The 18,673-nt window shown below is 44.3% G+C and overlaps 2 pseudogenes; one reads left to right on the top strand and one right to left on the bottom strand.

Moving 5' to 3' along the window:
* The window catches only part of LOC123060515 (serine/threonine-protein phosphatase 6 regulatory ankyrin repeat subunit A-like), a 28,707-nt pseudogene extending 16,606 nt beyond the window's left edge, over positions 1–12,101 (top strand).
* A 72-nt stretch (positions 12,102–12,173) lies between these two features.
* Positions 12,174–18,389, bottom strand: LOC123060516 (ankyrin repeat and SOCS box protein 3-like; annotated as a pseudogene).
* Positions 18,390–18,673: the final 284 nt, after the last annotated feature.

Below are 18,673 nucleotides of genomic sequence, written 5' to 3'. Positions count from 1 at the left end.
TCATAGTTATGGTCTTATTGATCCATAACATGGTTAGAAAATACTCCTTTTCAAAATATAAGGTGTATTAGTTGTTTCAAAAGTCAAACATATGCATGTTTGAAGTTTTTAGGAAAAATATATCAATATCTACGGTACCAAATTTGTATCATTAGATCCATCATGAGAAGTATTTTCATATTTTACTTATTTTGTATTGTAGATGTCGATATTTCATTCTATAATCTTGGTCAAACACACACACAAGTTTGACTTGCATGGAATTACATACACCTTATATTCTGGAATGGAGGGAGTACACAACATCATGTGCATGGTGTGTTATTCATTAGTATCTAGTAACAATGTCACATGAACAATTATGTTTTATTTCAGTGGCATACTAGCTATAAATTATGTCGCAGTCCTTTCTCTTGAGGTGTGGGCAAATGCTATCTATCATGTATATGTCCGAGCCCTTTAGCCCATTATGTACTCCCTCTGTTTCAAATTACTTGTCATAGAAATGGATGTATCTAGAACTAAAAATACATCTAGATACATTCATATTAGTGACAAGTAATTCCGGACGGATGGAGTACCTAACTGGCTAGCACATATGCAATATGTTCTCCTTGGTTGTTTCTGTGAAAGAAGGAACACCTTGATCTTGTTGGAAATATGAGCAATTTACCGAATGATTTTATTAATAGAAATACTAGATAAAGCATGACTAATATAGTAGAGATAAAACAAGTCATGCGTTCGGACAGAGAGAAGGTAAAGAGCATCTGCATATATGAACTTGAACTAAACACATCTAGAACAGACACTAGATGACGTTGCATATATGAAGTAGAACCTAACACATGTAGGATGGAAAGTAGAGCAAAGAACTGTGTCATGACATCTAACAGAAAGAGCAAGAACACGTACGGGACAGCAGTAGTGGAAGTGCTGGACTTGGGGTCAGTGTCCTCGCCTGCCATGTCGTCGAGGAGATCGTGGACGTCGGGGAAGAAGTCGTCGTCGGGGAAGTAGTCATCGGCGACCGGATCGTCTGTGATGAAGCAGCCAGTAGCCACGCTGAGCGCTCCCCAAAAACCTTATCACCCTTCTCCCATACAAGACTTAAAAGGTGCGGTTTCGGAGGCCTACTGTCCCGACCTGCGGTGCACGCCACAAGCCGGGATGGGGAAGATCATAGCAGCAACGCAGTGCTCAGGAACTTGTGGTGAGAGGAGGAAGAGGTTCTGGTGCGTCTCTCTAGGAGGAGCGACCTCCCTTTCATAGGTGCAAGAGAAGGAGGTGAGAGGGCAACGACGGGAGGCGAAACAAAGAGACAGAGACGAAGCGAACAGCCAGCAGCCGAAGGGCTGCACCGTTCGCATTCGGACTCCACTTTCGCAAAAATCTTTTCAGCTTCCGCGTGACCTTTAGTATACCCGTAGTGCGTGGCAAAAATTTAGATATCGGCTCGGCTCATTCCCGCAACCCGCGGCGTGTCATGACGAGGCGTGGCGTGGCGAGGCGGGTGGCGGAGGAGGAGCGCGTGTGGATATCCCTCTTGTTTTCATGCTCGTACAAGTGGGGAAAGAACCTCCCTTATAAGGAGGCTCAACTCCCACTAAACTAGCAATGTGGGACTAAACTGTAGTAGTATCCCTTGCCTTGCACAAATGGGCTAAGTGGGCCTCTAGGATTTATTAGGAATTTCTGAAATAGTTATTGGGCTGCCCAAAATAGACTAAATTCCAGCAATCCCCCACCAGATCCCAGAGACTGTGAAGTTGAACTTCCACCTAGAACTCTATGCTACACTAGTAAGCAACTTGAACAGTGGACTGGGCCTTGAACTGCAAGTTTTCTGTGAATCTAGCTTCACATAAAGCCTTGACCGATACGTGGTTACCGTGGGTCTTCCCCGCGGGTGGAGCTTATGTGTCATACTCCGTGACCTATCATGAGTTTACTAGAGATAACCCTGCTCTCATAGATTGCGATGTTTGACAATCAGACTCATATAGGTGTGTTCTTCAAAAGATGTTCTGCAGGATAACATCTTTGCTTAAATAAGCCACTTAGAACACATTAAGATATACATCAACCTGCCATGCAGATTAGGAGAGTATTGCATCTTCATGGAGTGGTATTGATGAATAGTAAGGATACTCTCCTCTCAGTTGACCAACAGCTTATCTTCCACATCTAATTCACAGGATCTCCGATCACAAAGAATAGGTTACCACTGTGAACAACTCATATTGTGGGTCTCATACCCATCTCCCTCGATGCATTATCTATCACATTACGTGATAGACCCTTGGTAAAAGGATCTGCCAGATTTTTAGACGTTTGGATATAATCCAATGCAATAACTCCGGAGTTTTTCATTTTCCTGACAGACTTTAACCTTCTCTGAACGTGTCTTGATGACTTCATGTTATCCTTTGAGCTGCTCACTTTCGTGATCACAGTTTGATTGTCGCAGTTCATAAGGACACCCGGTACAGGTTTCTCAACAACCGGCAAGTCATTCAAGAGCTGGCGAAGCCAATCTGCTTCAACTGTAGCTGTATCTAGTGTTGTGAGTTCTGCTTCCATTGTTGACCTCGTTAAGATGGTCTGCTTGCAAGACTTCCAAGAAACAGCGCCACCTCCATGAGTGAATACATAACCGCTCGTGGCCTTTATCTCATCAGCATCTGAGATCCAGTTTGAGTCACTATACCCTTCAAGCACCTTTGGATGCCCGGTGTAGTGAATTACATAATTTGCAGTGCCTTTCAAATAACGCAAAACTCTCTCTAGAGCTTTCCAATGCACATCTCCTAGTTTTGAGACAAACCGACTCAGTTTGCTAACAGCAAAAGAGATGTCAGGTCTTGTAGCACTGGCTAAGTACATAAGCGAGCCAATAATCTGAGAATACTTTAATTGGTCTCTAGCAATTCTTTGATTCTTTCGAAGTAACACACTCGCATCATATGGTGTTGGAGAGGGCTTGCAGTCACTATAGCCAAAGCGACTCAAGATCTTTTCCACATAGTGAGATTGAAGCAATGTAATCTCACCATCATCATCTCTCAACAACTTGATGTTCAGAATGACATCACTCCTAAATCCTTCATCTCAAAACAACGAGATAAGAAATCCTTGACCTCCTTAATAACATTCAGATTTGTTCCAAAAATCAGTATGTCATCAACATACAAGCACATGATAACTCCCTCGCCCCCACCATGGCGATAGTACACACATTTGTCAGCTTCGTTCACAACAAAGCCTGCAGCTGTTAAAGTTCTTTCAAACTTCTCATGCCACTGTTTGGGTGCTTGCTTAAGTCCGTACAAAGACTTCAGCAACTTGCACACTTTCCCTTCCTGATCATCTAGTACAAACCCATCTGGTTGTTCCATATAAATTTCCTCGTCCAACTCTCCATTTAGGAAAGCAGTCTTAACATCTATTTGATGAACGATAAGACCATGCAAGGCAGCTAGTGAAAGTAGAACTCGAATAGTGGTCAGTCGAGCCACAGGTGAGTAAGTATCAAAGAAGTCTTCACCTTCCTTTTGGGTATAACCCTTAGCCACGAGCCGAGCCTTGTACTTTTCAATAGTACCATCAGGCCTAAGCTTCTTATTGAATACCCATTTGCATCCTATAGGTTTGCACCCATAAGGACGATCAGTTATCTCCCAGGTTTCATTCGCCAAGATGGAATCCATCTCACTACGAACCCCTTCCTTCCAGTAGTCAGCATCTTCAGATGCATAGGCCTCTGAAATAGAACTGGGAGTGTCATCTATGAGATACACAAGAAAATCATCACCAAAAGACTTTGCAGTCCTCTGTCTCTTGCTCCTAGTAGGAACTTCATTGTTCTCCTCCACAGGACTTTCAAAGTGTTCCATCAAAATGGCAGGTTCGGTAATTGTAACTGGTTCCTGATTCGATGAACTAGGCATCTCCTGATTAGATGAGGTAGCCATATCCTTCATGGGAAAGATGTCTTCAAAGAAAGTCGCATCATTCGACTCCATGATCGTACCGACATGTATGTCAGGTACCTCAGATTTTACAACCAAGAATCTATAGCCAATGTTATCAAAAGCATATCCCAGGAAAACACAATCCACAGTCTTTGGTCCAAGCTTCCGCTTCTTTGGAATTGGAACATTGACTTTCGCCAAACAACCCCATGTTCGTAGATAAGAGAGTTTTAACCTTTTCTTCTCCCATTCCTCGAATGGAGTTATCTCTTTGTTCTTTATGGGAACTCGGTTTAGGACATGACATGCAGTCAATATCGCCTCCCCCCACCATGCCTTGGAGAGACCCGAAGTGTCTAACATGGCGTTAACCAAATCTGTTAGAGTACGGTTCTTTCTTTCGGCCACCCATTTGACTGAGGTGAATAGGGAGGCGTCCTCTCATGGATTATACCATGTTCCACACAAAAAGCATCAAATTCATTGGAAAAATACTCTCCACCACGGTCGGACCTAAGCCTCTTGATTTTTCGATCAAATTGGTTTTCCACTTCAGCTTTATAGATCTTGAAAAAGTTCAAAGCCTCATCCTTAGATTTCAGAAGATACACATGGCAGTATCTAGTGGAGTCATCAATTAACGTCATGAAATATTTCTTTCCACCTTTTGTCAACACACCATTCATTTCACATAGATCTGAATGTATGAGCTCTAGTGGTGCAAGATTTCTTATTTCCGCAGTCGTGTGAGACTTACGAGGTTGCTTAGCTTGCACACTCACTTGACACTTAGATCCCTTGACAGTGGTGAAACTAGGGATTAAGTTCAACTTCGCTAGTCGCGACATGCAACCAAAGTTAACATGACAAAGACGTGAATGCCACACATTGGATTCACTATTGTTGCAAATATGATTAATAACTTTATTGCAAATGTCTGATAAGGATAAACGAAACAAGTCTCCTGACTCATAGCCTTTACCAACAAAGGTTCCATACTTGGATATTACAAATTTATTCGACTCAAAGACAAGCTTGTAGCCATCTCTACACGTTCTTTAGCGCACGCTCTTCCCCGAAGTAAACTTCAGATCGACCGTGCCAACACCATGAACAGAAGCACTTGAACCGTTGCCCATCAGCACGGTTGAAGTCCCTGCGGTCTAATAAGACGAAAACATGGAAATATCACCGCATACATGCACATTAGCACCCGTGTCAATCAACCAGTCAGGAGAATGACATACTGAAAGAATAGTGGGAAATACACCATACCCAACATCCTTCATGTCAGTGTCTCCAATGACAACATTAGCGGTCTTGGCGCCTTTCCCAGGATGACGCTTGTCATAGCGATTAGGGCAACTAGGAGCCCAATGATCAGGATCCCCACACACATGACGAGCACCTTTCTTCTTGCCATTCTTCTTCTTGAAGTTTGTGTGTTGCACAGCCTTGTTCTTCCCATCAAACTTTGCTTTTCCATCAAACTTGCCCATGTTCTTGAACTTGTGGGTTTGGAAGTTCTGCTTCTGTACCACATTGGCACTAGATCCTCCCTCAATACATCGAGCACGTGTGTCCTTTGCTCTCGCCTTTTCTTCCACATCAAGAGTGCCAATGAGATCCGGGACGGAAAACTCCTGCCTCTTATGCTTCAGCAAGGTAGCAAAGTTCCTCCATGAAGGAGGAAGCTTAGTGATGATACCTCCGGCAACAAACTTGTCCGGTAGCATACAACTGAAGTGCTCAAGTTCTCTAGCAAATGACTGTATCTCATGAACTTGCTCAACCACGGAGCGCTCTTCAGTCATCCTGTAATCATAAAATTGCTCCATGATGTACAGCTCAGTGCCAGCATCCGAGACCCCAAACTTGGCCTCGGGTGCATCCCACATATCTTTTCCGTTATCAATTGACGCATAAGCATCAACTATGTTCTCACCAAGAACACTCAAGAGAGCAGCCTTAAACAGAGTATCCATTTTCTGAAAAGCTTGTGCCTGTTGAGCATCAAGCTCTCCTTCGGGTTTGTCGAGAGTGGTGTCATAGCAACTCATGGTTTGAAACCATAAGACCGCTCTCACGTGCCACCTCTTATAGTGGATACCCTCAAACATAGGAGGTCTCATGGAAGCACCAAAACCACTCGAGGTAAATTGCCTATAATAAGGTTTTTGGATTATTGGAAATATGAGCAATTTACCGAATGATTTTATTAACAGAAATACTAGATAAAGCATGACTAATATAGTAGAGATAAAACAAGTCATGCGTTCGGATAGAGAGAAGGTAAAGAGCATCTGCATATATGAACTTGAACTGAACACATCTAGAACGGACACTAGATGAAGTTGCATATATGAAGTAGAACCTAACACATGTAGGACGGAAAGTAGAGCAAAGAACTGTGTCATGACATCTAACAGAAAGAGCAAGAATACGTACGGGACAGCAGCAGTGGAAGTGCTGGACTTGGGGTCGGTGTCCTCGCCTGGCATGTCGTCGAGGAGATCGTGGACGTCAGGGAAGAAGTCGTCGTCGGGGAAGTAGTCGTCGACGACCGGATCGTCCGTGATGAAGCAGCCAGTAGTCGCGTTGAGCGCTCCCCAAAAACCTTATCACCCTTCTCCCGTACAAGACTTAAAAGGTGCGGTTTCGGAGGCCTGCTGTCCCGACCTGCGGTGCACGCCACAAGTCGGGATGGGGAAGATCGTAGCAGTAGCGCAGTGCTCAGGAACTTGTGGCGAGAGGAGGAAGAGGTTCTGGTGCGTCTCTCTGGGAGGAGCGACCTCCCTTTTATAGGCGCAAGAGACCTTTCGTATACCCGTAGTGCGTGGCAAAAATTTAGATATCGGCTCGGCTCATTCCCACAACCCAAGGCGCTGTGCGGCGCGGCGTGGCGCGGCGTGCGGCGGAGGAGGAGCGCGCGTGGATATCCGTCTTGTTCTCATGCTCGTACAAGTGGGGAAAGAACCTCCCTTATAAGGAGGTCCAACTCCCACTAAACTAGCAATGTAGGACTAAACTTTAGTAGTATCTTTTGCCTTACACAAATGGGCTAAGTGGGCCTCTAGGATTTATTAGGAATTTCTGAAATAGTTATTGGGCTGCTCAAAATAGACTAAATTCCAGCAGATCTGTGCTCATGTTTCATGTTGCCTACCATCTACTGTGCACTGCAGGCCACACCTGGTGTTTGGTAGATTGTAACATTGTTCTGACTTTCACGACAACAATCCGTGATAAAGAAAAGGATGGTCTATAATAGCATACTTCTTTGAGAAAATAGCCTGACGGCATTTGAAGAAATCATCACAGTGAATGATGATTATTTCCGCAATTCGAAGATTTAATTCCTGTTTCATTATGTAAATGTCCAGGAGCTAAGGGACCATCAAAGAAGAAAAAATTTCTTGAAGTTACTAGCTGATGCGGCATTCGAGCAGAAGGAGTATAAGATTGCATCACAGTTCTATGATACGGTAAACCTCTTCCACTTATGCTACGATGGTTAGATGAGTAAGTTTTTGCTGTCAATGGGAACTGAATTAAAATCAGTTTCTTTTCTAACTAACTAGGTTTCTTACTATATACTCTATGTAGTACTTTACATTATTTAACCACTTCGGATATCAAACAGTTTTTTCAATGTAACATGTGAGCTGTGAATGGCACAAAAACAGAAATATATATATTATCTGGTGATCCAGAAAAGAAACGTGTAACCGGGGGACAATGATTCCACGAGCTCCATGTATTTTAAATCTAGTGTTGTGTATGCAGCCATGAATATATCTGACTGAAGACCGACTAAAATTATAACTAGATCTGAGCTAGACTCATCTAGATTAATATAATTTGAAGCAACCTTACTTTAAGAATGTGCTGAAATTCACGCATCTTAATAATTATGTGGTAGAATGAGAGAATTTTCTCTTGGGTGCCCATTTAGGGCGCGGCAATTAATGAATAAAAACAATGTTTGTCTGGTTCTCGACTCATATTATTATGGACATGGCATAACCAATAATGGGTCACATGTATATGGTAGGTAGCGATCTAGAGATAACTTGTTAGTATGCCATCTATGTACTTCACTTGATTGGTCACTCATTTGGACTAATCTTAACCGACGTGGATCATGCATATTAAGTCAATTTGACTTCACTTGAGAAACATATTTGGCATTCTTTGTTTGACTTCTTACATCTCCAAAATCCATGAAAACTTTTTCTTCTTCTCAGTTAATATGAAATTTTGATGGTTGCCCACTGTCTACATCTGATGTGATGATGTCTACTTAGGATTGTTAACTACATATTCAAATTGACCGTAAATGTAAATTGAACAAGCCAATCAGTCTAGTAAGAGAATGTGTTCCATAACTCCATTCTGCAGTATTACTTAGTAGTAAAGTTTTTGCACGGTTTTCTACTTGTCCATAAATAAGCGTTGAATAAAACTCCTGTGTATGGTGATTTAAGTTGAAAATAATATTTTCATGACCTCTCATGTTGACCATAGGCAATATGTCATGAAGAGTGTGCAACACTGTATTGCAACAGGAGTCTTTGTAAACTGCTCATGGGTGATGGTAAAGGTGCTTTGTCAGATGCTCAAAGGTGCAGTGCTGCGACCTCATTGGGCAAAAGCTTGATGTCATCTAGGTGCAGCTCACATGCTACTCAAGGTGAGTCTAGCTTGCGAGTGTGTTCACTATTTACTTCCTTTGTAAATTAATATAAGAGCGTTTAGATCACTATTTTAGTGATCTAAGAGCAACTCCAACGGGGGGATCCAAACGGACGCGGACTTTTTCCGTTTTTCGTCCGTTTGGGTCGGCCATATGGACGTCCGTGTCCGCTTTTCTATATGGGTTGACTTGACCGCTCAATGGGAGGCGGACACAAATTTGCGTGTGAAGAAAAAAAAACATATGGCACAGAAAATAAAGTTTAATATATAATAACTGGCCAGTCAACTGCCGGCCAAAGTCCACTTAAACTTAATTAAACATTAATTAAAACATAAAAAAATTGGCCGGCCTCGCAGCCCTAGACTGCCCTTGCCCTTGAACTTGTCGTCGTCATCGTCGCCGGTGAGGTCGATGAAGACGGGAGACGGGCCGGCCCAACCAAAGGCATCTTGGTGGGCCGCCAGGGCTGCCTCCTCCGGCGTCTGCTGCGGCTGCGACTGAGGCAATGCGGCGGCGCGGGCGCGCTCCTCCTCCTCCGCCTCCCGCTCCCTCTGCATGAGCTGCTCCACGCGGGTGCGCTCTCCCGCCAGTCGGCGCTGCCGCAATGCTGGAGGTACATGGCCTCCTGCTCTGGCATGGCACCAAGCCAAATGGGGCGGGGGAGGGGGCGTTGACGAACTCCTGCACCTGGCCGGTCCAGGCGTACCTCTCGGCCGACTCAGGAGCAGGCGCCGTCAGGGTGAGCGGTGGCGGAGATGGCAGCACCACGCAGTCGCCTGCAACAGAGAGGGCCATGGCCTCCGTCATCTCCGCCTCGAACGCGACCTCCTCAGCTGTTGCTGCTTCGGCCTTCCGCTTCTCCAATTCGATGGAGATGGCAAAGGCCTCCGCCAGCGCCTCCTGGTACACCGCCTCGGCTTCCTCCTTCTCAGGCTTGATGACGGGGGGAGGCACGGGATTGGCATGGTGGTGCAGCACGCCTCGCCGTTGTTGCTCCTCCTGTTCAAGGGAAAACCAGGCCTCCCAGTTGGGGAAGTCCGCGGCGTACTCTGGCATGCGTCGTTGCGCCGGCGTGAGCTGCGTCCGGCGCCTGCGCACCTCCTCGTCGTGCGCCCGCTGTGACTGTGGCACTGCCGGCACCGGCATCCGATCCGGATCTAGGTGCCGGTGGTGTGGCAGCGTGACATCTGGGTAGGGCAGTGGTTGCCTGAACTCCCAGTGCCACCAAGCTTGGTGCACCGGGGTGTGCAGGCGCTGCCGTCCTGAGTGATCACATGCTGGCGTCGAAGGAGAAGGGGGGAGAGAGGGCACGAGAAGATGATGCACCGGCGCCCTTGCCCTTGCTGCTGCCGAAGAGCCCCATGGCTAGGGTTTTGCTTGTCGCCGGCGAGGAAGCAAAGGGAGTGGTGGGGGGCCAGATGTGGACGGAAGCGAATGAGCCCCCCCCCCCGCACGCATGCGTGGGGTTAAAAAAGGACGCTTCCACTGGCTGACTAGTGGGCCCGCTGTCGGTGGTCGTCATAAATAAGACGACGGCGCGGTAGTTGGGTGTCCTACAGGTGGGGCCGCGGCGAATGCCGAGGAGACGCGTGGCGCGTCCGCTTCGCGTCCGTGCTGACGCATTTCAAGTGCAATTTTGGGCCAGAAATGGGTCGGCGCAGACGCCAGGCGGACGAGATTTGGGTTTGGGTCGGCACGTTGGGCCGGCGTTTTTGTCCGCGGCGATCCAAACGAACGCCTGCGGATGAAAAGGGTCGCCCCCTTGAAGTTGCTCTAAATGCTCTTATATTAGTTTACAGAGGGGGTACATATTAATCTTACATTCTGGTCACATTCCTTGATTTGTCATGCACCCAGGAGTATGAACAAGCTTGTAATGCTTTCTTGGATGCATAAGATCTGGATCCTGGAAATGCTGAAATTGAGGGTGAACTACGGTAACCTTCTCTCTTTGCCTATCTCTTTTCCATGTCTTCCAAATGCAAGTACAGGTTTAGGCTAGCGAATTACTTTATGGTGACCTGAAGCAGTTGCATACTTGACTATACACGTAGAATGCCATTGCACATGACTCTGAAGAACTTTTTCTTATGCGGCACTTGTGGTTCAGTAACGTGTAGGACTGCCATTAGTGACTATGTCAGCCCTAGAAAGAGGAACAATGTAGCCACTAAGTTGCATATTGAGGGACTATTGTTAGCGCCGATATTTCCATTCAATCGGGCTGAATTTCTTGCAGGAAGGCTAGAGAACTCATGAAGAATCCTTCAGGCGAAGGTGAGCAGTGAGGCGCAGGCGGGCGCAGGCTGGAACATGTTCTACTTTTCACTGAAGTGGAGCTAGCAGGAACTTCTAATCCTTGTGTCTTCATTTGAAGTTCATGCGAAACTGCGGACTGCTACAACGAGACTTTGTATGAAATTTTCTCGTCTTGCCTGTTGATTGTACTTGCCGTATGCAATTACTTTTATTTTGGATGAGTGCTTTTGCATTTTCAATCATTGAGCAAATTGATTGAATGCATAACAAAACATGGACTAGTTCATGATGGCGCACTCTGCTCTCTGTGTGACCCTCGCCACTCCCAGGGACTAACATAGCGTCAGGAGCCGGCACAGTCTGCTATTTGATCTGCTGACCCAAGCCTAGTCCCGCAGCTCAGAAAGAACAGAAAAGGTGGACTCCTCCTCCACCATTTCTTAAAATTAATGTTTATAGGCACTTTAATGGGAGGCTCGGGGTTTATGATTGAAAATGAAGATGAAGGTGTAGAAGCGGCAATATGCTCTGCAAGCGGAGACCTTGGCGTTCATGAAGGCAATTTGCGAACTATGAGACTAGGCTTGTGGCACATCATCACAGACAGATTGCCTAGTGCTTAAACATGTTACAGTGAACAATGCGCATGATTTGGCGACACGTGGATTTATTTTTCAGGAAGTCCAACATTTGCTGAATGTGTACTTTGATTCGGTTTACGTAGGCTGTTGCCCAAGGGCTTGTAATAATGTTGCTCGTGTACTAGCAGATCATGTTGCATGTATGGGTGAGGGAGAATCCAGGCTAAGGTTCTCTGAAATTTATGGGTGAGGGAGTATCCACGCAAAAATCTATGGGTGAGGAGGAATCCAGGCAAAGGTTCTCTGAAATCCCTAACTTTATACGTGCAACCTGTACCCAGCGATCTTGCTGAGCAGACTGCTGTAGTGGAACAATCAAGACTCAAGGTCCTCCATCCCAACAACAACAACAACAAAAGGCGCCACCCCAGCCGCTCCAGTCAGTATCACCAATGCCTCCTTTCAGCCACCTTGAGCCGCAGGCCTAGCCACAGCCGCATCCAGCAGCAAAGGCGATTGGGAGCAACATGGAGAGCAGAGCGCGAATTAATATAATTTTTTTCTAAACGAAAGGGTGCGCCGTTTTAAACTAGCCCATGTTGATGTCGCATTTAATCCATTTGCTCAATAGTTGAAAAAGCAAAAAGTACGCACCCAAAACAACATAAATTGCATACGGCAAGTACAATCCACGGGCAAGACAATATAATTTCATACAAAGTTGTGTTTTAGCAGTCTGCAGCCACGAGTTTTTCCGCGTGAATTTCGTAGCACAACACAAGGATCAGAAGTTCCTGCTATAGCTCTACTTTAGTGAAAGGTGGTGGAACATGTTCCAGCCTGCACACGCCCGCGCCTCACTGCTCACCTTCAGCAGGAGGATTCTTCATGAGTTCCCTAGCCTTCCTGCAAGATTTCAACCAGTTGGAATGGAAATGTCAGCTCTAGCTAACAGTAGTGCCTCAATATGCAACTCAATAGATAACCACATCATTCCTCATAGTAGGTCCAGCCCTACAGGTTACTTAGACACAAGTGGCGCATAAGAAACAAAAAATATTCTTCAGGGGTGTGCATTAATGGCGTTTGACGTGAAATAGTCAAGTATGCAACTGCTTCTCATCACTGTAAACGTACGTTGCCAACCTAAACCGTATCAGCATTTGGAGGCACTCAAAAGAGACGAGCATAAAGGAGTAGGTTACCGTAGTTCACGTTCAATCTCAGCATTCCCAGGATCCAGGTTTTGTGCATCCAAGAGAGCATCACAGGCTTGCTTATACTCCTGGGCGCAGAGCAAATCAAAGATCAGTATCAACTATGGAGTAAGTCATCAGTGGACACACTGGCAAGCTAGAGGCACCTTGAGTAGCATATGAGCTGCAGCTTGAGGGTAGCAAGCTTTTGCCCAATCAGGCCGCAGCATTCTGCACCTGAGAGCATCTGATAAAGCACCTTCACCATCACCCATGAGCAGTTTACAAACACTCCTGTTTGCATACAGTGTTGCACTCTCTCCATGATCTATTGCCTACGGTCAAAAGTTGGTCATCCAAATATTATTCTCAACTTAATACTGCAGATGGAGGTGGAACATATTCTCTAACTAGATTGATTGGCTTGTTCAATTTACGTGTACCTATGTATGATCAGTTTGGGTACAGTTAAACTAACCATTTGATGGCACACCACACACATTAACAGAGGAAGTAGACAAACATATCAAAGATTCACATTAGCCGAGGAGGAAAAGAACTTCTCATGGAATTACTCTCTTTTTTCTAACATGCGCAGATGATGCCAATATAAGTTTCTTAAGTGAAGTCAAATTTGCTTAGTAGTATGCATATTAATCTCTGTCAGTGAAGATCAGTCCCAAAAAATGAGAGTGAAGATCAGTTTCAGTCAGTGACAAACAACGTGAAATCATACATGGTAAATTAATAAGCAATACGTCGTGTGCCAGTCCTACTATTCATTGTCAATTACACTGTTTTTCGACAATCAAAGCACATATTTTACATTAAAAATGGTCAGATATTGTAAGGTTAGATAATAAGAAACCTAGATAGAAAAAATAAATGCTCTCCAACTAGATCCCCGTTAACACACAAAAATTATCTTCTAAACCATCATAGATTAAGTGCAAGAGATTTACCAGACCATAACACTCTGATGCCATCTTATACTCCTTCAGCTTGAATGTTGTATCAGCCTATGACTTGAGCAAACGTTGTCTTCTTTCACGGTGCCGTTGCTCCTAGACAATAAGTAAAATAAACATGAAATGGATATTTGAATTATAGAAGTAATCATCATCTACTATGATAATTTCCATCACAAAAAAGAAAATCAGCAACCTTGTGTTCAACACTCTACATAGCTTAGCATCTAGGTGGCAAGCTCTTTCACATAATTATGCTGCATGCATACGGCAAATGCCACATCAAATGGAGAAATTTGTTGCTGGTCGGAAGCACAGAGTCAAGGTCTTAAAAGGACCCCTATGCAATTATAGGTATAGAAAATGCACCGAAAATGGAGGAACATAAGCCTCTTGTGTCTTCTTCAAAAGAAGTATGCGACTAGTACTAGAGCACCGTTATCCTTTTCTTTACCACTAAATGATGTCGCTAAAGCTAGAACAATGTCTTTCTTTTGTGGGGAAAAGTTAGAACAATGTTACAATCTATGAAAACACCAAGTGGGGGGCCTGCAGCGCAAACTAGATGGCAGGCAATAGGAAACATGGGGACATAAGCAGAGATCAAGGTGTTTTATCTTTCACGAAAATAACCAAGGGGAAAACACTGCGTATGTGCTTGCAAGTGCAACATAATTTTAGAACATGTGTGGTACTTAATTAAAATATATTGTTCATGAGACATTATTACTACTATACTAACAAGTAACAAGTAACACAGCCTGTACATGATGCTGGTGTACTTCACAACCACGCTATGAGATCCATGACTATGAGCAACATTCAATATTCCTGTACCAGACAACACTAACTAATCTACAGTATTTCAAGATTTGCTTCAGCGCTCTGCATAATGGTAAGTTAATGGCAGTTACTTGAACTGGGACTGTCATACAATCTATATGCAACTATCATTTCACAAAGAGTACACCAATTGCCTTATCGTCAGAGTTGATCTTATCAGGTGTAAGGTGTTTGTACTTTTGAACATTGGAAGCAGCAGTACTATTTTCCTTAGTCATTTCTACCAATTATCCAACAGAAAAACAGAATTTGGTTAGCATTTTCTATTCATTACAACCATTACCCTTCCAAATTACGGTTGGTGGTTTATCCTAAGAAAACCCCATAATGTGGTGTTGTCTACATAGTAACCCGAGCTTACAATAATACTGAACGGACAGATTTCAGAACTGAAGAACAAAAGGATGGCTTAGTTTTCAAGCAATATTCAATATGGAAACGACATAAGAACAGAAAATATCAAAATAACATACCATTGGTTTTTTATCTTCATTTTTCACATGGGAAATTACCCCCTCAATACTCCAGTTTTGGACAGTTGGAATTGGCGTAGTCAAAGGAAGCAACATTTCAACCTCTTCCTTGCAATCTCGTAATGCAGCAAGCTCTATTGGTAACCTACCCAACTGGGCAACAAAAGAAAAAAGAAATGTCAGTTATTTCGAATATTTAGGACATCAATAAAAAAGGAAACCATAGCGATAATAACATAAGAACCTGATCAATCATAACTTAGAATCGATGTAAATAATTATAATATTGTCAGAAAGAACCAGGGTCACTGTAATTATCAAATATTTCAACAAGGAGAGAATTCCAACAATTGGGATGAAAAACCACATAATTAAGCTAAAGAGGTGAATTTATTTTAGTTTGTATTGCATGAGTCATTGGAGAAATGCTGCTACCCGGAATGGTACATACTGATATCTCAGTATCTCATCAACTGTTTAGAATACATATATCGCAAAGGAACGTGAACATTCTGTAATGTACTCTCGATGCAGAAAATTTTAACATTGTGGGAAGGAAGCAGGATCTATGTAATATTTTTATCAAATGTTTCGACAAGGATTTACCCGAAAATCATTATAAAATTGCAAGCAATTCAAACTGCCTTGAGACTCAGACACCAGAAGAGTTTTTAGTGAGACCACAAGACTCAGACATCACAAAAGTGCATATTTTTGAAATACCTTGATATTTCTATATAAAAAAGGAATACGTATACTGCTACCTAGGTGGTCTTATATATTCCCATAATGCCGCTACATACTCACAGTTACAGTAGATACTTCCATACTGCCGCTACAAACCAAAAAAGTAGGAATGTTTCTTCAATAGGAAATCAATAATTGATGATCAACAGAAAATAATAAGTCTATTGATATAGACCGTTGAGAATTGGGCTATATCCCAATGGTGGATGTGGAGTGAGGTCACCCTACCACGAGAGTTCGATTCCCGTGAGGTGATATCTAAGTCGCCCACATAGGTCTTTTTTAATGATAAAGACTGTTAGAATGAAAGGTCAACACAACTTTACTAAGCACAAGCGTCAATTTCCCACCTAGTCAACGGCACAAAGCAACCTAAACTCACTGCTAAATGGCTTCTTTGAATAATAGCATCACCAGAAGATTTGATAGTATATAGTGAAATTCTGCATACCGGAACAGCAAAATATACAGAAAATGTACGAAACATACATCATCGGGAATATTAGGATCAGCTCCAGCCTTCAACAGAAACTTAATGAAGTTGGTATAACCTCCTTGCATTGTAGCAAACACCAAAAGTGTCATAGTGGAAGCCTTGCAATTAACATCTGCACCAGCCTGTAAAGAGGATTATGCAATAGAATGTTCACAGTGTTATCTCAATGCACATCAGCATGTAAGCATGGCAGCGATGACATAAAGGTAGAGTAGGGAAAATCAACACATAGGTATGATTAATAATCAAGAGAATACTCATCTTAATGAGTAGCTTCATGCACTTCAATGAACGGTAAATAAGAGCACTCAGCAGGGGAGTAGTGGCACCACTGATAATGATGTTAGGCTGAAAGCAGAGTATTGTGTTTTGTATTAAGAAACACAGGTGGCATGATAAAGTCAAGAGTTCCTAATAAAAAAGCATGTCATCATATAATTTACTGGTGTGTTTGGTGGTTTTTCGAGGGATAAAATGTAAGTGAACAATCCAATCCTAATCCTCACCAAACAAGCTTGTTTGGTTCGAGGATTGAAATGGGTAGCTCCATCAATCAATCACACTTCAAGATCTCTACTGAATTTCATAAACCTAGAAACATCTTTGTAATATCTAAGTATGTGTTACTCCAAGCAATCAAAACACACCCAGGACAAAACATGTTTGCCCACGTCTTCTAACTAGTTGGCAAACTAACAATTATCTGTCCAAATTAACTCTGAATCAACAGAATTAAGAAATAGAGGAGGCTATATATACATTTGCGTGGTGGTCCAGTAAAATCTTCAGTGTCTTATCCTGCTCATTTGTAGCAGCCATGAAGAGTGGTGGTCCACGGCCACAGTCTATGTCAACTGGCACCCCTTTTGAAAGGAGGAACTCTGTTACCTTGCAGCATCCTGTAGTGAACGAGATGATTCCATAAGTCATGTTTTGCCATAACAATGAACAAACCAAGTGTAGTAGAGTAAATAACATCTACTAGTAAAACGACCATCTTGGAGAAATCATGTATGTATGCGCGTATCAAGGGGAGAACCTGCCGAGACAGCATGGTGGAGAATTGTGCGTCCCTTGTCATCTGCTTTCATTAGATCACCACCATGATCAAGGAAATACTTGACAGTGGGAACATCACCAGACTGAGCTGACATCATAAACGGAGTTGCACCTGTAAGAAAAGCACATATCAACACAATCTCGATCGCCTACTGGAAAACATTGGCATGGCAGACACCGATTTAAAAAATGGGGAAAGAAATAGAGAAAGACCTAGAGCTACGCTTCCAATTCCAGGAGCATTCACATCTCCCCCAAGCTCCTCCACCAAATAGTCGTGTCCCATCATCAAAAGATGCAAGATTTACACCCTGATTTGTTAAGATAAAAACACTGCTCCTCTGAATTTTGTTTTAACCGGAATGCTCATCCGGATTTCAGGAGGGAGACTAAGTATGAAATCTTGTAATTACTAGACAATAAAATTGTTTGGTCATCGCTACTAATCCAACGCCGATGTTCCTAAATGGTAAATGCAATAAAACAAGCAATACAAAGCATAGCATCTGACAAATCAAGACACCCGTAGCAACGCAGAAAATAGAATCCGATAAGCATACTATTTTCCGAACAAGCGGTGGCGGATGGTTAGGCGCCTCAGCAATGCAGCATGTCCGAACAACCTCCGACCCCACAGACACAGCACGCGCATGGCATGAGTAGACTTGAACGGAAGAAATGAGGAAAATGCACGGACAGGAGCATGCGAGGGATTGAGGCGGGGAGGAGGAGAAAGTGCTACCTTTGAGGCGGCCGAGGTTGCCGTGGAGTGCCGCCATCAGGAGAGCGTTCTCATCTGCACACACGCGCGCACGCATGATCTCGGTCAGGAATGCAGCCGCAGAGCAAGGCAGAGAGGAAGGGATGATCGCGGGAGCAAACCGAAGGGGGGGAGGGGGGTCGTACCGGTGCGGCCGCCGTCGGAGGGGGCGCAGTAGACGAACGGAGCCGTCGCCATGGCCCAGTCCCGCCGGTCTCGCGCGTGCTCGCGGGGTGGAGGTGGGCGACGCCGGAGAACTCTGCGGTGCGGCGCTGGGGAGCTGGGGTTTTCAGCCTGAGGTGGTGCACTGCGCGTGCTCTTTCCGTGTCTTGCCCCTGCGCGTGCGTAGACCCGGTGCACCCGGAACTGGTCGCTCGGGAGTAAACCCATCTGACTCGGAGTTTTCGGACCCACCCGCAATGACCGCGGGACACACAAGCGCGAGAGAATCATGTCAGTGAGTGGGTTCACGGCGGGTGGAGATCAGGACGTGTCACGCTGGTGCGGCGGGGCGCCCACGTCATAGCGCGCCAATCAGCGGTAGACACGTGTGCGCGAAAAGGCTGCTGCTTCGACCTGCCCCTCCCACGCAGATGGCGGGGACGAACCGTAGGCGCC

The sequence above is a fragment of the Triticum aestivum genome, chromosome 3A (genome assembly GCF_018294505.1).
Source record: "Triticum aestivum cultivar Chinese Spring chromosome 3A, IWGSC CS RefSeq v2.1, whole genome shotgun sequence".
NCBI lineage: Eukaryota > Viridiplantae > Streptophyta > Magnoliopsida > Poales > Poaceae > Triticum > Triticum aestivum.
The sequence above is the reverse complement of the archived record's forward strand: the minus strand, read 5'-3'. Positions and strand labels throughout refer to the sequence as shown.